Source organism: Capra hircus, chromosome 3 (assembly GCF_001704415.2).
Source record: "Capra hircus breed San Clemente chromosome 3, ASM170441v1, whole genome shotgun sequence".
In the NCBI taxonomy this organism is placed as follows: Eukaryota; Metazoa; Chordata; class Mammalia; order Artiodactyla; family Bovidae; genus Capra; species Capra hircus.
Genome location: NC_030810.1, coordinates 103617117 through 103643907, shown reverse-complemented (window position 1 = coordinate 103643907; position 26791 = coordinate 103617117). Strand labels below are relative to the sequence as shown.

General features: G+C 40.7%; 1 protein-coding gene across 3 annotated transcripts in view; it reads left to right on the top strand.

The window, feature by feature from the left end:
- GATAD2B (GATA zinc finger domain containing 2B) overlaps positions 776-26791 on the top strand; it is a 79716-nt gene continuing 53700 nt past the window's right edge. For 2 of the 3 annotated variants that reach the window (XM_018046145.1, XM_018046144.1), the window contains exon 1: positions 888-1014. The gene's annotated coding sequence lies outside the window, so the exon portion shown is untranslated. Of the gene's footprint in view, positions 1015-26791 lie in introns of all 3 variants that reach the window. The other variant, XM_018046146.1, reaches the window with a different exon arrangement.

Here is a 26791-nt window from a genome sequence, read left to right as displayed (position 1 = left end):
GCCTTAAGTTGATTAGGTGTAGTCGGTGGAGTGGGAGGCTGTTTCCCTCACTGTGAACCTGATCAGACTAGAGATCCGGAGAGAAGGAGCTGCGAGCGCTCTGCGCGGCGTAATTTCTCAGCAATTTGGCTAGCTGTCTTTTTTCCCCCAGTCGTGGTTCAGTCACGACAGGACCGTGCTGGGGTACAATGAAGACCAGGAAGCTCAAGGCCTTTGGCAGACGGAGACAGGCCACGCCCCAAACAGACTGCAAGGCCCGAGCGCCTCAAGCTACTGCTATCGTGAAATTCCTGGATTCTGTCGCGATGAAACACCACCCAACGCAGACCCCACCGCCGTTCGCCAGTCTCCATCTTTAGAATTGGAAGAATGAGAGCAGGCCAAAGGGGAATCCCGGTTTGGGGATAGTGGGGTACGGCGGCTGCCTGGGGACCAAAACGTCTCTAAGGTAAAGTTGCAGCCTGAAGCGATTTTTTGACCCCCGACACTTAATGGGCTGCTGAAGACCCGGATGTGTCTGGGACTGGCCGAGGTACCCATTAACGCGCCCCCGCTAGACCATCCCCCTCCTCTCTTTAGGATTGGGTCTTACGTACGCCAATCATCACTTCTTCAGCCACTCACTCATCAAGGGTGGGGTGTAGCCCCGACAGCCCGCCTCCTATTGGTACGGCCGAGAAGAGAAGGGCGGGGAGGCCGGCTAGGGTCGCCCAATGGGCGTCGTGGCGTGTGGGGAAGGCGGAGCCGAGGTGCTTGGCAGCTGCCCAATCAGCGTCCTTGTTTGTGTGGTGCCGCCGCCGCCGGTGCAGCCGCCGCCGCCGCCGCTGCCCCCGTCTGTACCGCAGTGTCTGCTCCGCCCGCCCGCCCGGGTCCGGCCCGCCCCCCTCCCCCACCCCCGCCCCCGGTCCCGTCAGCGGGGTCCGGAACCTACTGTGCCGTCGCCTCTTCCTTTTTCGACGCCGCCGCCGCCGCCTGAGGAGGCGAGCTAGCCGGGAGTTACACCGCCACCGCCAGGTGAGGAGCTTTGGCCTAGGCCAGCCTGGCCGCCCGCCCGCCCGGGGGCGGTGAGGAGCGAGGAAGGGAGGGAGGCTGGGAGGAGGCGGTGGTGGCGGAGGTGGGGGAAGGGAAAGGTGGAGGGGCGGGGGGAGGGGAAGCGCCCGCGAGCCGACGCCCGCCCGCGCGCCCCCGCCTTGCGTCCCCCTCCCCCCACCCCGGCACCGCGCGCCCCCGCCTCGCGCTCCCCCTTCACCTCACCCCCTCCCCCCTCCCCCCGCTCCGCGCGCGCGCCCCGGTCTTTCACTTCGGCCTCGCGCGCCCCCAGCTCGTGTCCCTTCATTTCTTCTCCTTTTACTCTTTCTCCCCTCCCTCGCGCCCCGTTTCCCCCGCCTTCCCCGCTTTAACTCACTGCCTCATGCCCGCCATGCTCCCCTCCTTTCCTCTCTAGCGCGCCCCCCCCTTAACTCTCTCCACCCCCAGTGGTGCCCTCAGGGTGCGGGGGCCGCTCCCTACTCTCAGTCTTGTGTTTGCCGGCGGTTGGGACAAATAGGGGACCCTTAAGGCTGAGGGAAACATGGGATGATTATCTTTATATAGGCAAAGGGATCAGGAGCGCAGAACCTTACCCCTTTATTTCATCGTTCACCGTTCCTTCGCCCTCCCGTAGAAGGGAATTGTCTAAGCCTGTGTGGGTACTTGTCTTCTGTAGTGACTAAACCATCCCTTTCTTCGGCTGGGCTTCTGGGTCCCACTGGATCTGTATCCCAGTTCAGTCAGTGCCTGAGGGCCGAGGGAACTAGAACTTACCCTTTCCTAAAGCAGATCCGGACTTAGACTACTTTTGGCCTCCTCGCTTTCAATTACACGAAGGAGATAGCTGCTCCTCTTAGTGCAGAGGTTTGGGTGCCATTTGCCTGCCCCAGGGCACCTTTCCCCCTTCATAAAGGTATGGTAGCCTGTTTGGATTCTTCCCCAGCATCAACTTCCCTCCAAACACATGATGTTATTAGTTCGTAGGGCTGGCACTGAAGTGGAGATGGAGGCTTTGATGGTGGCTGGGTGGCATGTAGATGCTAACTGAGCTTGCCATCAACCTTTTTTTCTTCCACTGTCACCTGGAGAATCGGGTAGCCCTCTGAGAACAGTTTTCTCATTTCTGAGAAATGGTTATTTAGAGGGCTTTTGTGTAGGTGAGGAGAGCTGGGAGATACTTAAGGTAGTGTATTTCAGCAAAGGAAAAGAGCAATGCTTTCAGGCTAGAGTCCAGCAGAAAGATTTGAACTTGCAGCAGCTGGAGTAAAAGCAGGTTTAACAGATCTGTGTCCAGAGAAGAGCTGATGCTTTTGAGTTTTTAAAATGTTTTTTCCCCTCTCAAAATGTTTATTTTTTGAGTAGACAGTGCTTGAATGTGACCCAAAGTGAAAAATCTCTCACCTGTGTCCTCCAGCTTCCAGCCCCCCTCCCCATACAAATGACTTTTGTTTTCTTGCATCAGCATGGTGTCTGTATGTTGTCGTCTATATGTTGAAGATTATCCTGTTTGGGAGTTTGGTGCTAACTTTATTGCTCCTTCTTTGATACACTGACTTAAACTCTTTCTTGAGATAACCACTTGGATTCATACTTTTGGTGCTTGGAGCAGTCCTGGTAGAGAATTGTCCTAAAGTGGCATTTCTGCTGGTCCTAGGTTGGGAAAGAGGTACTATTGGAGCTGCTAAAGGTGGTGCTACGCAGGAGCTGAGTATACTTTGAGGGAAGGTCCACACCTGTTGGAAATGGTGCTGGTTTTTTGGTGACTGATATTTTCTCTGGCTGTTTTGGAATGGACTGGGTCAAGGATGGTCTTTCCTTGGGCTTTTTAAGCAGATAGGCTGTATAAATAAGGAGTTAATGGGAGTATGGATCTGGTAGTACTGTGTTCCCTTTTAAGAAGAATATAGTATTTTAGTTTAGTGGCAGTGATAGTCACCATGGTAAGGAATGAAGTAGGTGAGTAATAATCAGCAGGAATCAGAAGGCTGGATCTTTAGCCTGAGTGACCCAGTTTGAGAAGAGGTGAGGCTTAGGAACTTCTGTCCTGCCTGTTCCTTACTTGAGAACACTTTCAAGGAGGTGAGAGTGATTTGTAGCTGACAGCCGCATCCATCTTTATGACACTGTGGTTTGCCTTCCCTGACTATGTGTGATGTCTGTTAACTTCCTGTTTAGAGGCAGTCCCAATAGGGTCTGAATAGAGGCTGCATTCAAATACTTGTCTAGGAACAACGTTAACCAGGTTCCCTGATCAGCACTTCAGATCTTAGTTATGACAGTAACTTTTACTGCTGTGTTAAGCATAATACCACAGGGTGGTGGGGGAGGGAAATGTGAGAATTTTGTTCTTAATCTCACAGTCTTCAAGTACATTCAAAGCCTGTGTGCTGTCCCCCTCCCCTTTTTTGGGTAAACGTCTCTCCTTACTGCCCCCCACCCCACCCCTCCACCCCACCACAAACTGTACTCAACTTTTTTCTTTTTCTGACTGGGCCTGGCCAAACCTCCAGGTTGGGTTTTGTTAGAAAACCGCAGTGTGGAAGAAAAAAGAGTCAATGTGTCAATAATAGTATCCTGACTGCTGGGGTTCATTCTTTTTGTTTGTTTTAATCTTTTTGTCTCTTTTTTTTAGGAGGGGGGGTTCATTCTTGCTTTAAGCATTGTTTTATATGTTGTATGTAAACCAGGCCTCTTGTTTCACTTTTACTGATTGTTCCTTCCTTACCTCCTCCACCCATCAAGCTGGAGGTGCATATTTAGGGGAATAGCAGCTATGGCATCCTGGTTTCTGTACTGGAGCATATTCTTTGTTAGCCACCTCATTGGGACAAGCAACCCCTTAGAATCATCTTAACTGACAAGCAGTCCCTGAACTCAGTCAGAATGCTTATTTAGTTCATTGAGAAAAGCCAAACCAGCTTTGGTCAAGTAAAATGATTGCTAGAGAGGGCATGATTTCAACCATAACTGGAACTCAAGGACTTTCTTCTCTGGACCCTTTGCGGTACTTAAAGCCCTGCATCATTATATATTAAGGCACAATAGCCAGACATTGTCTGATACAGTTTAGAGGGAAAGAAGAAGAAAAAGAAAACCCAGTCAGTCAGATTGACTATAAATCTAGTCCTGGCATAAAGCTGTCCACCTCTTTGCTCAGGAAGATCCAGCCTATCAGGCAGTGCCACACAAAGTTGCACTTCTTCTGTATTGGCTAAGCCTGGGAAAGGAGATAGAAGGAATTTCAGTTTCTTTTGAAAAGGACTGACTTTGGAAGGGAAAAATATTAGCCATTTTGTTTGTTTTATCCTCAGTAATTCCTGTGATACTTTTTCTATAGGTACTGGTTGGGGGTTTGATGGCTCTAGAGTTCTTGAAGCAGAGAGCCTCCTGTATTTGCATAGTAGTAATGAAAGCCTCTGGACCGTAGAACTCTCCTCCTTCGTGTTTCATCTTTTATCTTCTCTTTTATGGATATATGAAGTATTCCTATAGCATTTGAGGTTATTCAGTAGGAAAGGAGTGACCTAGGGTCATTATGAGCCTAACCAGCCTGGATAGTATCTCAGTAATGTTTGGTGTCTCCCTCAAAATCCTCTGGTCTTTGCTTTAAGGTGCCATCAATTGGCAAGAGACTATCAACAGTTTGGGGTTGTAGTACCAAAAGCAACAGATGAATGAGGACAAGTATTTTGTTACTTTTGAGGTATGAAATGGTCAATCCCAGACCTCAAAGAGTCATCATAATTGCAGAAGCTTCCTTGACTGTTTGTGAACTTGATTGTCATTAATACTAGCAGTGAGCTATTGAGGAACATGACAATACTTTGACATTCACAAGCCATTATTTTGTTTGTTTTCACGTCTGGCTAGTTTACATTTTTAAAAGTAATTCAGATTATCTTTACTTGAATCTGAAAGTCATGTTGTAAGTCTCCTGATAAAGCTTTCTTGATCTACTCTCATTTTGGGAGGAAGCTGGAATTTGTAATCTCCTCAAATATAGGCTGGAATATTAGGATTTGATTAGACTTTAGAATTAGTGAATTCTCACTGTGGCTGTGGGGGATTAGATGTGTTAATTGGAGAGGTTGTGCATCTCTAACCTAGAAGGTATTTATTTATAAAGTTAGCTTTTTGAGAGTATTTAAATTCAGACTTCCCAGGAGGGAAGTTGTGGACTAATAAGTGGCAAGTTGGAATAGCAGAACAAATCCTGGGTCAGATCCTAGCTTTGCCATTTTTTAGGTATATGATTTTGGGTAAGCCTCCTAGTTGTGTGTTTTGTTTGTTTGTTTGTTTGTTTTGGCTGCAAGGCTTGTGAGATTTTGGTTCCTGAATCAGGGATAGAACCCAGGCCCTCAGCAGTGAAAATGTGGCGTGCTAACCACCAGGAAGGAAGGTTGATACTCAGTCATACTCTTTGTGACTTCATGGGCTCCTCTGTCCGTGGAATTTTCCAGGCAAGAATATTGGAGTGGGTTGCCATTTCCTATTCCAGGGGATCTTCCCGACCCAGGAATTGAACCCACATCTCTTATGTCTCCTGCATTGGCAGGCAGGTACTTTACCTCTGGTGTCACCTGGGAAGCTAACCAGACCACCAGGGAATTCCTAAGCCTCCTAATTTTTGAATTCCTATTTCTTGCACAGTAAAAGCCAGTTTTTACAGTGGGCTCTAAGGTATTAGATGCTCTGCCCTTCTCTGTTGCTGCTGTTCAGTCACGTCAGTCCCTTTTCTTTTTTGATCTCCTGTCATTCTCTCTTTTGCTCATGCCATCCCAGCCACATTGGCTTGTTCCTTAATAAATCAGTCACACTCTTGATCTCAGGACCTTTGCACTAGTTACTCCTTCTAGTGGGAAATATCTGTTTTTCCCACAGAGATAATACAAATGACTAATTTTCATACTTTCTTCAGTCGAATCTTTGTTTAAATGTCACCTTGTCACCTTTTGAGTGAGACTTTATCCTACCTGTATTTAAAATTGGACCTTCAACGTCCACCCCTCACTCCTAATCCTTCTCTGTTTTTCAGTGTACAGCTTTCTGATATACTTGTTACATTTATTGCTTATTGATTCCCCTGGTATGATGTAAAGTCTGTGAAGACTTGTATTTATTTTGATGTTTTGTTTAATGCCTAGTACAGTATTTGGCAATATAGTTAATACTCAATAACTATTTCTTTTTAAAAAAATATTTATTTGGCTGTGCTGGGTCTTGGTTGCAGCACAAGGGATCCTCAGTCTTAGTTGTGGCATGTAGGATCTAGTTCCCTGGCCAAGGATTGAACCTGAGTGCCTTGGATTGGGGAGCATGAAGTCTTAGCCACTGGGCTACCAGGGAAGTCCCTCAATAACTATTTCTTAATCAAATAGGAATAATAATAACTTTTTTTATCTGTTTGTTTATAACAAAGCTATGAAATGTGGTAAGCATGATACAGGATCTTAAAATGTTTTTGAACTTTGAAGCATTCATTATACAAATAATGATGATAGAATGATTGCCTTCCCATTGAAATGGTAAATAACACTTGATTATGGAAAAAAAATCTTCATATATATTCACATATATTATCACATCTCCTAAACGCCAGCTCTCTTGTTTCCAGCTGTCCACTGTATACTAGATGTAGCCATCTCTGTATTCCATTGCTACCTCAGACTAAACATTTTCGTCACCTACTCCCCTTTTGTGATTCATTGAGTCATCGAAGCTAGAGATGTGAGCATTATTGTCAGGTCTCTCTCTCTTACCCGTTACTTTCCAAATATTTCTGAATCTATACCTTTTTTCTGTATTTCCATTGCTGCTGTTTAGGACTACAACAACTTTTATTTGGAATATTGCCATGATCTCTTATAGTTCTCTCTGTTTTTAGTCTTGCTCCCTTTTAAACCATCAGTCATACTCTCTTCAAAATAGTCTAATGGAGATCTGATAATTCGGTTTCCCCTTCTCAAAAGTATTCAGTAGTTTCCAATCATTTAAAGGTACTCTGCATGATATCAAGGGCCCTTTATAAATCTTGACCTTTGTCTTTCTCTCCAGCTTTATTTTTCTCCCTTCATAGTTTATACATGAGCAAATACAGTTCTTTTAGTTACAAGATCAGCTTCCAAATTTCATCTCAAATGCTACTCTCTCTGGGGACCCTTCCTTGACTTGCCCAAAGAGACTTAGATATACTTTCTTTTTGATCTCATTTTAATTTGTATATATTGCATATCTCCCCCCAGTGGTCTGACAACATTCTGAAATAAAGAGATACCATGTCTTTTTACTGTTGTTTCTCCAGTGCCTAGCATGGTGTCTGTCACCTATAAAATGTTTTAAAATAATAATTCTATGGATTGAGAAAATGCTGCATACATTTAGAAGATGCCCCATTTGTTATATTCTGGGGACAGAAGAACCCAGTTGGTGTCTTCGTTCCATTTATCTGTGTGACCTTGGTTAAGTCACTTGAAGTCTCCCAAGCCATAGTTTTCTCAAATTAGAAATAATCAGTAGCTGTTTTATCTATTTCACTATGTCTCTTTGTCAGTCACATGAGATTACACATGTAAAAATGTTTTATAAACTGTAGAGCACTGTATATAGCTGTTATTATGTGCTGACACAAGCTGAGCTTTTCTCACAACTCATTTTTTCTTGTTTATATTGATGTAGGCCCTTTCATTTTATCATCAAAACCATAAATAACTCTTCCACAACTTGTGTTTTGTTCATGTCCTTTTTCATTAGTAGGCGTGACGTGTTCCTATATATTGTCTTAAATAGGGCAAGTTTAAAGGCTTTCTCAGTAGTCCAGTGGGTTAAAGAGGTTGTAAAGTCCTGGAAATTACTCTTCTCAAGGAGTACCTCAGTCATGGGTTCTGTAATTTTTTCTTCAGTTTTCTTTTTTAATACATTTTTGCAACTTTTGAAACTTGAAGGGAATTTTTAAAATGTAAATATAAATTCATTTGTTGAGTACTTTCTTTGTGTAAGGCTTTATGCTATTTTAATTCTAACAGTAACTCTGTGAGGGAGGTATTATAATTTTACAGATGAGAAAATTCAATTTTCAGGAAGGTTGTCGTTTTGCTGAAATCTCAAAAATTAATAAAAGTGGTGAATCCAGTATTTGAACAATTTTGCCTGACTCCAAAAGTTATCTTACCGTTCTCTTAACGCTTCTCGTAGAGTTTCGTTTTGCCTTTGCAAAAACAAACCGAACAAGAAAATGATAGTTTTCCTAGTAGATCTTATATGAAAAAAGTTACATGATCAAATTAGGGTTTTGAAAAATTCTGGGTTAAGTTAAGGCAGATTTCTTTACAACATAAGATCCCAAAGCTTTGCATGTCTAAATACACATTTATATTAGGAGTGGTAAAAGAATGACTAAAGGATGCAAAGCTTCTGGAAATTATTTGACCATGAAGAGCATCTCTTTGAGAAGATAGTACTGCACTTTGATAATCTGCTTTCTTGTAGTTCTTCTGTGGGTTGATTAAAAAAAAAAAAGAGTTGTCACTCTTGAATGAGGGAATTAAATGCTTTTGTGTGCTAGTTTTCCAGAGAACTAGTATGGTGGTATTATGCTAGATGTTTTTTTTTTAGAAACTTCACTGGTTTGGAGGCTGTAGTTTTTTCCCCCATGAAATCTTCAAAGGCAAATGGCACAGCTCATCCAACTTGGCTCTTACCTTCAATGAGTTCCCAGGAGGATAACTCTAACTGAGCTGCTGCCTCCACCTTCTTTCATCTTGCATGCTAGGAAACAGGAGAGTAAGGTTTCAGCTTTGTGTGTGAGCAGAATCCCTTGAGCCAGGAGCAAGAAGCTCTTCCTTTCTGTAAGGATGGTAGTTTCACACTAAGAGATCTGTAAAGCCCACTGTTCTTTCTCTTCTGTGATGCATGCAGACAGACGTGGACATCAGAGGCAAGAAGGAACAATAGCTTTGATTTTTTCAGTCATACTGGTCTTGAAATTAAAACTTTGGGGGATTTGTATTCTGTTGTTTAAAAGCATAAAGGTTACCTGAATGGTGTTCACCACTAAATAGGTTGAACTACCAGTGAAAAATGTTGAAAATATTTCCTCAATAGAATAACATATTTTGGAGGGAGGGACAGCTTCTAACCACTCTTAAACATATATTTGGCTGGATTGATGTGTTGCTATCAAAGAGAGTGAAGGAGTTGGTCATATTTATTGCAACTGCCCGGGACAGTGTGCCTGGCAGACCCTATATTAGATTACTGTGGAAATTTGGTGTGAATAGCATGACACTCTTACCATGTAGTACTGTCCATGAATAAATTGTGTTACTCTAATGCTGTTCTTTTCTCATTTTATAATTCACTTAGTAAAGAATGCTCACTGAAGTCGTTACCTGAGTGCATTGTGAATTTGAAAGTTTTATTTTCTTAGAATATTTTAAATCCAGATTATTTTCTGCCATGTAAATGGAAACTAGAATATGGGTCTCTTACTGCACTAAGATTCAGTCTTAAGTTTTCATTAGCCTGCATTTTTAACTCTTTACTTTGTGCATGGAAAGCTATTTCACAGTTGAATTCTGTATAATTCATTAACATTGCACTGAAAACTTTCAAGGAATATGGGTGACTGGAAAAGGATCTTTTTACAGCTGTATTTACTTGAACAGAAACATCTTTTTTATTTATTTATTCATTTATTTATGACTGTGCTGGGTCTTTCTCTAGTTGCAGCGAGTGGCAGCTACTCTTGTTGTGGAGCATGGCCTCTAGGCATCTGGGTTTCAGTAGTTGTGGTTCACAGGCTTAGTTGCCCCACAGAACATGGAATCTTCCCAGACCAGGGATCTAACCTGTGTCCCCTGCATTGGCAGGTGGACTCTTAACTACTGGACCCACAGTGAAGTCCCAGACAGAACCATCCTAAAAATAGCAAGTGCAACTTTGAAAAACCTGGAGGGTTCAAAGGAATAAGATGTCTCTAGCTTAACTAGTGGTGTAAAAATTTGAGATCTAATGAATTACTGTACATAAAGGGATACCACTTGTTATGAACTGTTTTGATTGTTGCATTTTTAAAAGTATTTATTTAATGATTATTTTTGGCTGCGCTGGGTCTTTGTTACTGTGCACAGGCTTTCTCTAGTTGTGGTGAGCGTGGGCAGCTCTCTAGTTGTGGTGCATGGGCTTCTCATTGCTGTGGCTTCTCTTGTTGCAGAGCACAGGCTCCAGGGCACGCAGTTAGTTCAGTAGTTGCTGTGCATGGGCTTAGTAGTTGTGGCAGACAGGCTTAGTTGCCCTGCGACATGTGGAATCTTCCCTGACCAGGGATTTTAACCCATGTCTCCTGCACTGATTGGCAGATGGACTGCTAGGGAAGTCCTGATTGTTTCACTGATGCTACCAAAGCCTTGATGTATATCTGGAATTAAATCGTAGGTTCCCAGTTTTGTCAAAGACAGAGTGGTAGGTGTCCAAGAAGAGTCTAACCAAGGTTGGAATCTGAGCGGTTTCTATTTCCAAATTAAACCTTTAGTCTGGCTGACTGAATACCTGAGAATATTCACAGGAAGGGAGTGAAATACAGTATACTAGAGGGACTTCCTTGGTGGTCCAGTGGCTAAGAGTCCATGCTCGCAGGCAGGAGGGCCCAGGTTCAGTCCTTGGTCAGGGAACTAGATTTCATATGCTGCAGCTAAAGAATCTGCATGTTGCCACGAAGATTGATGATCCCGTTTGCCGCAGCTAAGACCCAGTGGAGCCAAATAAATAAATAAATTTGGCTGCACCAGGTCTTAGTTACAGCATTTTGGATCTTTAGTTGCAGCATGTGGAACCTAGTTTCCTGACCAGGGATCGGACCCCGGCCCCCGGCCTTGGGAGCCTTGAGTCTTAGCCACTGAACCACCAGGCAAGTCCCCAATAAGTAAATATTTTTTAAAAAGCAAAACGACAGTGTCTGTAGTTATGTCACTTCTATGCTGTCTTCTAGATTCAGTTGGGTTAAGAGTGTGAAAAGGACTGTATAAGGGGCACTTTTATGGTACAAAGAGGTATTAGAGGAGAACAGTGAGATTCTTACTTATTATTTTGTAGCTTTAAGAATTAGCTGAAGAAGCCTTTGGAAGTGATCGTTTTTTAAAGTTCATTATTATTGGAGTATAGTTGCTTTACTGGAGTAATCAGTTTAATTTTGTTATGGGGGCTGCTTACCACATCTGTATGTTGCCTAGACTGCACATTAGTTTTTGCTGGTTGTCTAGAAAAGCTTTGTGCTCTCTCTCTTGTTAATCTTTCCAAGTCAACTATTCTCAGTGTTGTGCATAGGTATAATTGTGGTATCTGGATATGAGAAAGTCTAGTATTGGTGCTGATCTTGGGGTGTTTTTACATAATTAGTTAAAATCTCCTATGGTTACACTGGAATAACTTTTGGTCATTTTGAAAAGTATAGTTCTACAGTTAGAAAGTTTTGGGTTCACATTTTTACTTTGCCACTTAACTAGTTGTTAGACCTTAACTTCACTTCTCTGTGCCTGGCGGATAGTAACTCTGTACCTATTAAAAAAATAATTGCCCATCATTCCTCAGCTTAGCACCTGGCAACCTCCATTCTACTTTCTTTATCTATAAATTTGAGTACTCTAGGGTCTTCATATAAGTAGAATCATAAAATATTTGTCCTTTTGTGTCTAGCTTATTTAATTTTAGCATAATACCTTCAAGGTTCATCTATGTTGTAGCATGTGTCAGAATTTCATTCCTTTTTAAGGCTGAATAATATTCCCTAAGACCTTGATGCTGGGAGAGGTTGAAGGCAAAAGGAAAAGGAGGCAGCAGAGGGTGAGATGGTTAGAGAGCATCCCTGACTCAGTGGACATGAATTTTAACAAACTCCAGGAGACAGTGGAGGACAGAAGAGCCTGGCGTGCTGCAGTCCACGCGATTGCAGAGTCTTGCATACAACTTAGCAGCTGAACAATAGCAAGAACTGTCTTACTATTTTCTTTTGTGACTATTCATTCTTACCAGCAATGTACTCATTTTTAAATTGGGTTGTTTGTTTTGTTGTCATTGAGTGATAGGAGTTCTTTTTACTGGATATTAATCCTGTATCAGATATATGGTTTGCAAATACTTTCTTCCATTTTGTGAGTTATTTTTTACTCAGTTGATAATGTCCTTTGGTGCACAAAATTTTGATGAGATCCAGTTTACTATTTTCTGTTTTTGGTGTCATATTCAAGAAATTGTTATGAACTCTGTCATGAAGCTCTTTCCTCCTGTGTTTCCTTCTAAGAGTTTTTCAATATTAGTTCTTATTTTTAGGTCTTTGATCCATTTTGAGTTAATTTTTGTATATGCTCCAAGGTAAGGGTCCAGTTTTATTTTTTGGAATGTGGATATCCAGTTTTTCCAGCACCGTTTGTTGAAAAGACAGTCGTGTCTCCACTGAATGGTCTTGATCTTTGTTGATAATCATTTGATCATATGTGCAAAGGTTTATTTTTGGAGTCTGTATTCTGTTCCGTTGCTTTGTATGTCTGTCTTTATGCTCATACCACACTGTTTCAGTAACTGGGGCTTTGTAATAAATTTTGAAGTCAGTAAGTATAAGTCCTCTGACTCGTCTTCATTTTCAAGATTGTTTTGGCTATTTGGGGTCCCTTGAGATGACATATGAGTTTTAGGTTTTTCTTTTCATATCCCTTTTTTATATTGGACCAAACAATATAACACTAAACTGAATGGGATCCTGTTACTATAATATGGCAGCTGGTCCTTGTCATAGAAAATTTTAATTTCACCCAGCTCCTTGGATCACGTATTTTTCTTTACAGTATTAGAAGCAGGGTTACTCTGGATAACTTTTGCTCTTATAAATGAATTGCTGTGGTTGGAGCATTTTATTTATTGTTAAAAGTTTGGTTCGAATTTATTTTATTTTATTTATTTTTGGATGCACTGGATTTTTGTTGCTGCATGTGGGCTTTCTCTAGTTGCGATGAGCAGGGGCTATTCTTTATTGAGGTGAACAGATTTCTCATTGTGGTGGTTTCTTTTGTGGCAGAGCACAGCCTCTAGGGCACACAGGCTGCAGTAGTCGTGGTATATGGCTTTAGTTGCCTGTGGCTTGTGGAATCTTCCTGGACCACGGATCAAATCCCGTGTCCCCTGCATTGGCAGGCGGCTTCCTATCTACTGTGCTACCAGCGAAGTCCAGCGGTGGCTTTTCTTTTTGCGGAGCATGTTCTCCAGGGCACTTGGGCTGGGCTTCAGTAGTTGTAGTCACCGGCTCTAGGGTGTCGGCTCAGTAGTTGTGGCACATGCGCTTAGTTGCCCCTCAGCATGTGGGATTTTTCCAGACTGGGGATAGAACCGTGTCCCATGAACTGGCAAGTGGATTCTTAACCATTGGACCACCACAGAAGTCCTCAAGTTAAAAAAAAAAAAAAGACACACAATGAGAAGTTTCTCATCACTTCTCACCTGCCTAGTTTTAAACATCATCATTGTTATTCCTTTTCTGTCATTTCAGAATTTTCTATGTATACGTAAACATATGTGAATTTCTTTTTAGTTTTTCTTTTTACACAAAAGATAGCTTTCTACATCTTTTTTTCATTTAATAATATAGGAGATTTTTTTCAAATCTATATATAGAGAATTTGCTTATTCTTTAAATGATAATTTTGAGGGTGAAAATCTTTTCATGGATATCAAAACTTTGTTGGGAAAGAATATTCAAGTTATGGCTATGTACCTTTCCTATTGTCTACAAGTCTTGCTCTTTAATAACTTTTATTGCTATTATTCTCTTAGTCAGCATTGAATAAACATAATTTGAGTACCGCTATGTTATTAAACTTAGTGCTGATTACCTAGTTTATAAAGTCTGTTTTGTTTTTTCATTTGTAGTCTTAAGTCTCAAATTATATCAGAAAACCCAAGTCTCCAATAAGTGATACAGGGTTATTTTTCTAGTTCCTAGAGTATATAGACCCCAGGTGGTTTTTCTCTATCCTCGACTAGTTTGGTCTAGAAAAAATGACTGATAAAAGAGAAAACTTGGATCTCTTTACCCATGTGTCAGCACTCTGTTCACTTTGTAACCACTTAAATCTGCTGGTTGTGGGGAACTGAAAAAGCCTGGCTATTCATAAGAGCATTTCATAGGTATTAGGTATTTATTGTATATCTACCATGTAAAAGACATACACATAAGTGTTGTATAGCAAGTAAAGATTAATTATAAAACTTCAGTCCTCAAGAAGATACATAGTCCAGAAGAGAAGACATTTATTAAAATAACTACAACATTAGATACAGTGTGTTTATAAATTAAGTAACCAACATATTAGGAAACAACATATCAACGTCTTTTACAATTTGGTTCAGAGTGTGATTTAAGCTTACCAAATCCTGAAAATTCTACTTTCAAAAACCTCTCTTTATTCCATCTATCTGTATCTGTCCTAACTTGAGTTGTTTTAGTTTTAGCCATTGTAAGTGCTTGCCCATATCACCTTAGATACGTCTCTTTTGTTTTTGGCCACGTCTTGTGGCTTGCTGCGTCTTAGTTCCCAAGTTAGGGATTGACCTAAGGCTCATGGCAGTGAAAACGCCAAGTCCTAATCGCTGGACCACCAGGGAATTACCTTGGATAAGTTTTTTAATAACTAACATTACTGGGTTTTTTATGTGCAAATACTGTTTTAAGCACTTCACATTAACTTGTTTAATCCTCACAGTACCTCCATTTTTACAATAAAAAAACTGAGGTACAAAGAGGTTAAGTGATTTCCCTAAGGTCACAGACCTAATAAATAAAAGAGCTGGGATACAGAATCAGGAAGTTTTGACTGTTTGGCTCAGATTGTTTAGCATTATACCATACTATGTGTATGTGTGTATTACGTACATGTTTATCATTGTTTTGGTGATTGTACAGTATCTCATTGTATGGATATACTTTAGTTTGTACCCAGTCTATGCCCACTGAGGAATATTTAGGATGTTTCTAGTGTGTGAGTGTATTGTCATAACCAGGGTTCCAGTGAAACATGTTACATACATTTTAGTGTATCTGTAGGTAAAATTTCTAGAAATATAATTATTGGGCCAAAGGGCATGCACATTGAAAATTTTGTCAGATATTAAATTATCCTCCTGTAATTTGTACCAGTTTACATTCATACCAGCAGACTGTGAAAGTTTCTAAAACAGCTCAGTTTAAATCTAAATTTGAGGGAAGCAATGTGGTTGGATAGTGATGAGTACTGTCTTCAAGTGCCTCTGTATCTTGTTAGCAGTTCTTTTCTTAAAAGCATATATCTCTGGATTTGATTATTGGCCATCTAACTGTAGCCAGTTGTTGGGAAGAGGAGTACACACAGTTTAACAGAAAATTTTACTTGTTCAAAATGGCCTTCAAACCAATCAGTTGTCAAACATGGGACTTCCCTTTGAGTCCAGTGGTTAAGAATCTGCCTGCCAATGCAAAAGACCCTGGTCCTCAGGGAGTTCGATCCCTGGTCCTCAAACTGAGATTCCATATGCCACAGGGCAACTGCTGAGCCTGTATTCTAGCACCCTCGAGCTGCAGCTGCGAAGCTCACGTGCCGTAACTACTGAAGCTGTGCTCTGCAACAAGAGAAGCTTCGCTGCAATGAGAAGCCCACACACCACAGCCCATATGCTGCAGCTAAGACCCAGCACAGCCAAACATTAAAAAAAAAAAGAAAAATTGTTAGTCTAAACCTTTTTAAAACTTTGGTAAGTTGATTTGTCACCACGATCTTTTAAGATCAGGACAACCTCAATAAGAATGAGCATGTATAGTTCCCAGTTGGCTGCTTTCATGGAAACTCCTTACTGGAGTCCCTATTAAACTCCCAGTGGGCAGAGGCAGAGAGCCAAACACTGCTAAATCACTGTTTTCAGGGAATGGGGATGTTAAGACAAATAAGACCAAATGCTTTATACAACTCAGATTTCCTTTCTAACTAGTTTTCCTGCTCATTGGTAAGTTATTTGTCTTCTTCCTCATTCCCATTTCACTGTTTTTAGAGTTAAGGTGATTTGTTTTATTCAGTAGATTTAAATTTTGTTTAGTGAACTTGGAACTTATTAGTAGGCCTTCACTTGCCCAGAGTAGGGTATTACCTTTGCTGGTACCAATACCCCGCATTCAGGGCCTACAGGCAGGAGTAAAATGAAACAAACTGGTGTTCATACACATCCTTAAGCGGGTGACAGGAAATCTGATTAATTCAATGGCATGCATGCTGAGTTGCTTCAGATTGACTCTTTGCGACCCTATGGACTATAGCCTGCCAGGCTCCTGTGTCCGTGGGATTCTCCAGATGTATTTAAAGTTACCATCTCCTTTGAAGTGGAAAGAGCATTGGAGACTGTTTCCATTAATTACTGGTGATGGTGATGTCTTGCTTCATTTCTGCTTAGGAAATCTGTCATTTTATTTCCAAGGACTGAGTAATTGTCTTCTGGGCCTGTTCTATCTGTTCTATTAAGTTTTGGATTACTGTGATATTTTCTTCTGTTGACTGATCAAAGATTTAGATCCACTGCTGATCTTTGTCTTCCTTATTGCTTCACTCTGGTTTTTAGAAATGAGGAGGAAAAGAAATGGATCTCCAGATGTCTTATCATCAGTACTACCTGTTTATAGTGAAGTCTAAATGAAGACAACCATGAATGGGTCTCTAATATTAAAATGTTGAAAGCTTAACAGTTTTTATATTTGGGGCAAAATTTATTTTTAAAATTTTCTTTTATCTCTTAGCTTTATAAGAAATATTTTTATGAAAGAGAGAGGATCTCTCTTCCATTTACTAAAATTGATCACTTTTTCTTCACTTTCGTATTTTGGATAAAATTAGGCTAGAGCTACTTTTGAGACTTCTCTTGGAAATAATATCAATAAAGAGAAAGTGTTAGTGTGCATTAGAGTAAACTCCGTAGAGAGGAGAATTTTGCCTTATTCACTATTGTAGCTCTTGCACCTAAAACAGTGCCTGCCATATAATATGTAATTAATTTGTTGAGTGAATAGGAAGTAGATAACTATATTGTGGTACCTCATAGTTGGCATTCTTTGTAACATTTAAGATGAATAAACTAACTAGTTACTGGTGTCAACTTGGATAAATGTCAAGGACTTCCCTGGTGGTTCCCTGGCGAAGACTCTGCACTCCCAGTCAGGGGCCCAGGTTTGATCCCTGGTCAAGGAAGTAGATCCCACATGTTACAGCTTCCCAGGTGGCTCAGCGGTAAAGAATCTGCCTGCCGGTGCAGGAGATGCGGGTTCGAGCCCTGGGCTGGGAAGTTGCCCTGGAGGAGGAACTGGCAGCCCACTTGCGTGTTCTTGCCTGGAGAAGTCTGTGGGCAGGGGAACCCGACGGGCCGCAGGCCGCGGGTCACAGAGGAGCAGACAGGCTGAGGGACCGAGCGTGGACTCACACCAGCTAAGATGAGTAGACTGGTTACCCGTGTTAACCGGCTAATATCAGAGGCACGTTTAAAGGAAAAGTTAAGTTGCAAAGTGGTATACATATGTATATAATACCATAAAACTTAAACTTGAAAGATGATGCAATATTTTTTATATAGGTACATCTGTACACTTAAAGCAAAAGTACTGGGGGGAAAAAAAAAAGGTCAGTGATAAACCAAACTCATTGTGGTGATTACTTTGGGGAAAGGAAGAGAAAAATAGGATTGGAATAGTTACTCAGAGAGCTTCAGTTTTATTTGTAGTGTTATATCTCTTATAATAGTTGATAAGTAAATGGTGGTTTGTTATTCTCTACACTTTTTGGTACAGTAAAAAAAAAAAAAAAAAAAAAAAAAAAAAAAAAAAAAAAATACACTTTTTGGTACAGTTGAAATGTTTAATAGTCAAATGAGAGGTTGCAGATCAGAAGTCACCAAACGAAGGGCTAGTAGGCCAAATTCTGCTTGTTGCTTGTGTTTTGTCCAGCCCACGAGCTAAGAATTATGATTGCTTCTTATAGTTTTAAATAATTGGAAAAAATGAAAAGGGACTTCCCTGGTGGTCCAGTGGTTAAGAATCCGCCTGCCGAAGCAGGGGGCAGTGTGTTCAGTCCCTGCTCACAGAAGATCCTACATGCCATGGGGCAGCTGAGCCTGCGCACCACAACTGCCGAAGCCCTAGAGTCCTAGAGCCTGTGCCCTGCAACAAGAGAAGCCCCATTTGCTGTAGCTAAGAAGAGCAGCAATGAAGACCAGTGCAGTCAAACAGAAAAAAATCGAAAGAAGGATATTTCAGGATATTTCAATTTCATGTGAAAATTATACAAAATTCTGATTTTAGCATTCATAAATAATTTAATTGGAGAGAACCACACATTCTTTACGTATTGTCAGCGATTGCTTTCACACTGCTATAATATCAAAGGTAAATTGTCACAACAAAGATAAGACTCTCAAAGCCTAAAATATTTATTTGAGCCTTTACAGAAAAAGGCCAATCTGTAGTATAAATGAATTCTGGTCCTAGAATAATGGTGATATAACTGAGCAGATGAGAAGCTATTTGGTGAATACTTGTAATACGTTGGACGTAGTTTTTCCCAGATTGTGTTTTTTAAAAGAACATTTAAATCAAAAGTCAGAGAGATACTGACATTCATGGAAGTTTAAAAGTGATTGCCCAGTAGAATTTCATCTTGTTGCATAAGTCTAAGTCTGATATAGATGCCCAGGTTGTTGGTGGAGGGAATCCTTCGTTGTTGTTTAGTCACTAAGTCCTGTCTGACTCTATTGTGACCACATGGACTGCAGCCCACCTCCTCTATCCATGGGATTTCCCAGGCAAGAATACTGGAATGAGTTGCCATTTCCTTCTCCGTATTTGACAGAAAATACTAATAGCTCTGATTTGGGATTGGTGTTTCGGTAGTTTATTGTTTCTTATTTCCAACGATTTTCAGCAGAGCAGCAGCCTTTTTTTTTAAGTTTGAGTGCATCTGATTCTTTTTTCTTAATTATTTATTTTTTGGTTGTTCTGGGTCTTCCTTGCTGTATGCGGGCTTTCTCTGTAAGTGGGGGCTACTCTTCATTGAAGTGCACAGGCTTCTCATTGTGGTGGCTTCTCTTGTTGCGGAGTGCAAGCTCTAGGCAGAGAGGATTCAGTAGTTACGGCATGCGGGCTCAGTAGTTGTGGTGCATGGGCTTTAGTTGCTCCTTGAGGCATGTGGAGTCTTCCTGGACCAGGGAGGTAGAGTCTTATCTATTGTACCACTAGGGAAGTCTCAAGCAGCAGCATTTTAAAGGAATGTGGTGTTTGAGTATGCAGACATAGAAAGTTACTGAAGTAGGGGCGTCTTTTTTGGTGATCCTTTTTACTTTTAGGTGTATTAAACTTTGGCCAAGTATTTAGTTTGGGGACCTTAATGTACACAGCAGAAGTGGTGATTTGAATCCATTACAACATAGTTGGTGTTTTTTAAAGACATAGTACTGGGTGCCTATAGAAGAAACTTTTCCTGTGCAGATGCTTTCACTTCAGAGCAACATGATACAGTTTTGATTATTTGGAGCAAAGTACATCATGAGAAACGCTGGACTGGAAGAAACGCAAGTTGGAATCAAGATTGCCGGGAGAAATAGCAATAACCTCAGATATGCAGATGATACCACCCTTATGGCAGAAAGTGAAGAGGAACTAAAAAGCCTCTTGATGAAAGTGAAAGAGGAGAGTGAAAAAGTTGGCTTAAAGCTCAACATTCAGAAAACGAAGATCATGGCATCCGGTCCCATCACTTCATGGGAAATAGATGGGGAAACAGTGGAAACAGTGTCAGACTTTATTTTTTGGGCTCCAAAATCACTGCAGATGGTGACTGCAGCCATGAAATTAAAAGACGCTTACTCCTTGGAAGAAAAGTTATGACCAACCTAGATAGCATATTCAAAAGCAGAGACATTACTTTGCCAACTAAGGTCCATCTAGTCAAGGCTCTGGTTTTTCCTGTGGTCATGTATGGATGTGAGAGTTGGACTGTGAAGAAGGCTGAGCACTGAAGAATTGACGCTTTTGAACTGCGGTGTTGGAGAAGACTTTTGAGAGTCCCTTGGACTGGAAGGAGATCCCACCAGTCCATTCTGAAGGAGATCAGCCCTGGGATTTCTTTGGAAGGAATGATGCTAAAGCTGAAACTCCAGTACTTTGGCCACCTCATGAGAAGAGTTGACTCATTGGAAAAGACTCTGATGCTGGGAGGGATTGGGGGCAGGAGGAGAAGGGGACGACCGAGGATGAGATGGCTGGATGGCATCACGGACTCGATGGACGTGAGTCTGAGTGAACTCTGGGAGTTGGTGATGGACAGGGAGGCCTGGCGTGCTGCGATTCATGGGGTCGCAAAGAGTCGGACACGACTGAGTGAACTGAACTGAATGACTTATTTGGGGTTGCCCCAGTGGCTCAGTGGTAAAGAGTTTGCCTGCCAAGCAGGAGATGTGGGTTTGATCCCTGTGTCAGGAAGCTCCTCTGGAGGAAGAAATGGCAACCCACTCCCATTTTCTTGCCTGGGAAATCCCATGGACAGAGGAGCCTGGCGAGCTACAGTCCACAGGGTTGCAAAGAGTCAGAACACAGCTGAGCAACTAAACCACCACCACAATCACTTATGTAGTTCGCAGTATTTCCCTGGGAAACACTAATCTTTCCCTTGTACTCAGTTGGATAGTCTGAGACATTTAGCACTGAAAATCAAGTAATCGTATTTGAGCAAACTGTTTCATTGCATTCTCCTGATGTTATGTAAAACTATTCTGCTCTCATTGTATTAGAAGAAACAGAAAGGGCAAAATCAAATGATCTGTGTGCTTTTCTTCCTTTTAAAAAGTGTTTTAAGCTATATATGTTGTTTCAGTTTTCAAAGTCATAACTACGGTATTTTTTAATTAACTGGAACTATTTGATTAATGAATTTTTCTTTTCTAAGAGACCCTTCAAACAGGGATCTTAATACAGTTGTCTTGGATTGTGAAAAGCAATGAAGCATTAAATATCTAGTCTGATTGCATTTTCTTCTCTTAAATTTATGGATGTGCAAATAGAATATAGAAAGATCTTTTAAACTGTAGTTAGTCAGTACTAGGAATTGCCTTCTTGATCTGAAAATTTTCTCATCCACTCTCAGGCTCAGAAGCTGTTTAGTTTTTATGATCCCACCTACTTTCCTTTTTGTTTCAGATTATCCCCTTTATCTGCCCTACTTGTTGGAGTAGAAATCGAGTTCTTGTTTGAGTGGGGATTTTGCTTGGGGATAGGCAATTGTTTTGCTATTAGGAGCCATTCTGTTTCATACCTGATTTCATGCAGGTTTTTAGTACTATGTAGAGATTTTTCTTGTTAGAGGAGTTTTTGAAGAGCCATTCTTAACTTCCAGAGTCAAAGGTATGAAAGTCTCAGTGAAAGATATATATGACCCTAATCCCAGATATGATTATCAATCTTAGAAAGCTTTATAGGTTTAAAAAAAAAAGAAAAAGAATGATTAGTTGGAGCTGTGTGGCCAAAGGAAGGATTTGAATACTGTGTTCTTGCTTGGAGAATCCCGGGGATGGGGGAGCCTGGTGGGCTGCTGTCTGTGGGGTCGCACAGCGTCCGACATAACTGAAGTGGCGCAGCAGCAGCAGGTATCTTAAAATCAAGAATAAATCATTGCATCATCAAATATTTAGGGACTCCTTTCCCTGCACCTCGAATGTCTTGGTTCTGTACCCTTTGTACCTGATTTCTAGTAGCACTGAAGCAAGGAAATACTATCACGCTTCTTGCCTATCAGTTTTGTTTTGTCGTGTTTTAGGTAAACTTTGTTGTGTTTTTTTGTTTTTGGTTTTTAACCTGAGATACAGTATACATACAGAACATGTTTTATAAGATGACCACCTAAATAAGAGATACAGAAGATTACCTCTACCCATGCTCCCTCCTAGTTATCCTTTCCTTCTCCTAAAGGTATTTGATAGAATTCTTAACTTTTCTTATTTCCTTTGTCAGTATTTATGTTAAATTGCAAGGTTAAGATTGTTGGTAATAATAGCCACAGACCTCCTTGAGGGTAAAATCATGTTGATGGCGTTCGCTCTAATGTAATGGCTCTTAACTGGGAAGGATTTTGCCCTCTGCAGGACATTTGGCTCTGTATGGGAACATTTTCTTCTCAAAACTGGGATCTACTCTGTAGAGGCCAGAGTAAGCATCCTGCAGTGCACAGGACAGAGGCCTACAATGAAGAATTATCTGGCCCCAAGTGCCAGTAATACTGAGGTGGTTAATTTTATTGTTGAAAATACAGAGAACATATTTTGAAGATACTTAAAATTTAATAAAACAGACTTCTCTGAAGCTCAAATGGTAAAGAATCTGCCTGTGATGCAGGAGACCAGAGTTCGATCCCTGTGTTGGGAAGTTCCTCTGGAGAAGGGAATGGCAATCCACTCCAGTATTCTTGCCTGGAGAATTGCATGGACAGAGAAGCCTGGCGGGCGACAGCCTGTGGGGTCACAAAGAGTCAGAAATGACTGAGCGACTAACACACATAACACATATAACATAAAATTTAATAAAAGGAAAGTTTATTTTAAATTTGACAGTCACACATTTACCACTTTTTTCTTTCAAGATCTTTCCTTTTATATTGGCTTCCATTTTTCTGGTTAGTGTAATACAAGATGGTTGTCCTGAAATTCTAGTATCTTGATGCCTCATAAGTGTACCAAGATTGTCACAGATTGAAGTGAATTCTGAACTTGCCCAGCCAGGACAGTAGGCTAGATTCCAAAGTGATTTCTCCATCTCTGATAATTAAATGGATAGTTAGATCTAGTTTTCTAGTATAGTCTGTTGAGCATAGGAATTCAGTGTGGTAATTATTAAAGTGTAGGATAGATTTAGAAAGTTTATGAAAGTCATTGTGTAGCTGCAATAATTTATTTTACCTTAGATTGTTCCTGGTTGGAAACTGCTTAAAGTCAGAGATTGACTAGAACATGAGCATATAGAATGTAGCTCAGTGTGTGTTGTGTATATGTACATATATACATGTGTGAGTGCGTGAGTGAAAGTCGCTCAGTCTTGTCCGATTGTTTGTGACCCCATGGACTATACAGTCCATGGAATTCTCCAGGCCAGAATACTGGAGTGGGTAGCCCTTCCCTTCAGGGGATCTTCCCAACCCAGGGATCGAATCCAGGTCTCCCGCATTGCAGGCCCATCTGAGCCACCGGGGAAGCCCTACATACATATATATATATGTGGGCATTGTTTGTGACTTAGTGATAAAGTTAAGAGCAGTCTTTGCAGCAGAAGTGGAATATGAGAAGCTTAATGTAGAGTTAAAATATCTGAAACTCTAAGCAAAATTGTTCATAGACTAGCTTTACCCATTGAAAGCTAGAGACACTAGTGGGTATCTAGTAACAGGAAAAAGCCAGATGAAAAAGAATCCAAGTGCTTAGAAAATCTATGACAGAATGTTGATTTGACTACTAAAAGGTGACTTTCCTCTGTTTCCTCAGCGGCTCTTAGCTGATGACAGGTGTTAGCACATTAGGATGTTTGGGTTGAATTTTGGTTTGTTTTTTATTTTTTTGGCCACACCATGCGACATGCTGAATCTTACTTCCCTGACCAGGGGTCAAACCCATGCCCCCGCAGTGGAATTTTAACCATTAGACTACCAGGGAGGTCCCTTGAGTTGAATTTTCATATGTATGAACATTAGTGATTTGTCTGAAAAGAACTTGGTGCCCCAACAAAGATACAGGGAAGGAACAAATAGGAGAGAATGAAAATAGCAGTCAAGTATTAAGGATTGAGATGTTACTAGGCATGGCCACTAGGAATCACTAGCATGCTGCTGATAGAAGGATTAGAATAAGTTAGGGATTCAAGAATGTAGTTACTTTGTAGATCCCTGCTTTGTCTTTTGCTTTGTCTTTTGAAAGAGAAGGTTCCAAAACATTCTTTTGTAAGCGTTAATGCTCTAGGTGATTTTCCTGTTTCTTTTTCCCCTGGATAGATAGTGAAATTCCCTAGTGCCCTTGGGAAACTAAACCACCCTCATAGAAAAGACTGGCTTAGGAACATTTTATGTCTCATGAGAGGTGAAATGGTTGATATAATTTACTCCTTTTATATGGTGATTTAAAAGGGCTTCCACAGTGGCTCAGCGGTAAAGAATTTGCCTGCATTGGAGGTACCAGTTCGATTCCTGGGTTGGGAAGATCCCCTGAAGGAGGAAATGGCAACCCACTCCAGTATTCTTGCCTGAAAAATTCCATGGGGTCGTAAAAAGTCAGACCCAATGGAGTGATAAGCATGCATATGGTGATTAAGTCATTGAGAGTAGGGTATAGCAGTAATCTAAAAATTATTTTTAATACTTGAACAATAGAAGGCTTTTGGCCTTTCTTCTTGAACAAAAAAAAAGTCTCTCAAACTTTTTTTTTGGCTGCACCATGGCTTGTGGGATCTTGGTTCCCTGACGAGGAATTAAATTCAGGCCCTGGCAGTGAAAGTGCCAAGGCCTAACCCACCAGGGAATTCCCTCTACAATAATTTTATTTCCTATAAGTCCAGGAGTGAACACATTGAGGAATATTACTTTGCGGCGGGGGTGGGTGAGGGAAGCGGAGACAATACTCCTTAATTTAAATACTATCTCAGAACAGGAAGCCTTGTTCTTATTTCCTTTTGTTCCCGTATCAGACCCAGTCCATATTCTACTTTATAAGGCAGTGTACTTAGGTTTTATTTGGCTTTAGCCAAGTTTCTAATAAATACATTCTCCCAATTAGTGTTAGATACTTCAGTATCAATCAGTCACTAATTTGTAACTCCCAAATATTGAAGACTGATTTTTTTTTTCCCCATTACAATAGGCATTATTCTGTTTTACCTACTGGGTGCAAATCATCTGTTCTTAGAGACTCAGTACATTATTTTGGAATAAATTCCCAATTTGTGCATCAAGCTTGGGATAGCAAAATCGTTTTCTTTGTAGTACTGTTGATTGCATGCTGTATTATTTCTAAATACGTGGAGAACTCCTATCTTCTCAGAACTAACTTTTGATTAGTTGAACTCTTCTACACTTAATTTAAAAAATGGGAGCTTATTGATCATATGCATAGGGTTCTCCTGTTCTTTGATCTGTTTGTTGTAATAGTGATCTTGAAATGTCATGAGCTGATTTTTCCAAATAGAATAGACTCACTGGAAATGGAACTATACAGAGTTTGCAGGAGAGGACTAACAGCTAGATACTTTAGCTTCGCTTTTTGTTTTTGATACCAATAAATAACTTGTGAATTTTATATAAAATAATCTTAGATATAGGTGAAGATTTTAAAGATCTTTAAATTTTATTTTTTAACTTTAGTAGTGGTTCCTACTTTAATCCACTTGTTCTTTGAGCTCAAAGACATATATTAAAAACTGGCACCAAAAATTTAGCAAATTACTTATAAAATTTGTGAAGTGCAGAGATGGGATAACTGTGGTTTTTTTAGATCTGTTTCTGATATTGGTTCTATGAAGTTCATTTTTGTCTTTTAGGAGTACCTTCAAGCAGACTTTTAGTTATTATTAATTTGAATCCTGTTTTCCTGAGTCTGGAAAGATAATCACCTCTTTCCTCATAATGATTACCTTTTATGATTTGACCCTCCCAGACATTTATCTATCAGATGTCTTTCACATATCTAGATTGTATATGCTTATTAGCCTTTCTCGAGAAGTCTTGCATGAAATCTTCTAGGAGTAGAAATTATATGTGCTTATAAAAGAGTTTGTATTTGTTACTTCAGTTGTATTTGACTGATACTTGCTTTAGTGCAGGGAATGGATTAAATAAATGGAAATTTAGAATGGAGATTGGCACAGCAAGTGCAGTGAGCTGGGCTCTTGAGTTTTGGCCAAGAAATAGCCAAGTCATCATGCTATAGTGGACCAAGTGTGGGCATTGGAGCCAGCATCTACTGGATGAGTTAGCTGAAAGAGTGACTTCATTCAAATTTATTAATTTTACCAGGTTAGTTTCCATATCTATAAAACGGGAAAAGGATCTCACTCTACTGGTTTATTGTGTGGATTAACTAAATATTCAGTGTATTAAATGCTCAGTGAATGTTAAATCTTTTCTCTTTCTTGAAGAATTTTACATTCTTCAGAGCATCACAACTTAAATAACATTTGACAAGGAGTATTGCTAAGTTTACAATTTTCAACTCATACAATTAAATACTTTTGGTTTTGGATGATGATTTAGTTGAAAAGAGCAGGGTCACTAGCTACCATATAGTTTTTTTTTTTAATATATGTATATTTATTTGGGTGTGTCCAATTTTAAATCTTTGTTGTGGGATGCGGAGTCTTCAGTCTTCGTTGCAGCTTGAAGGATCTTTAGTTGTGGCATGCACGCTTTTAATTGTGGCATGGGAGACCAAGTTCCCTGACCAGGGATCGAACTTGCACCACCCTCTCCAATCCCCCCCAACCTCCCACCCCGAATTGGGAGCACAGAGTGTTAGCCTTTTCATACTGTTCATGGGGTTCATGGGGAAAGATTGAAGGTGGGAGGAGAAGGGGACGACAGAGGATGAGATGGTTGGATGGCATCACCGACTCGATGGGCATGAGTTTGAGTAAGCTCCAGGAGTTGGGTGATGGACAGGGAGGTCTGGCGTGCTGCAGTCCATGGGGTCGCAA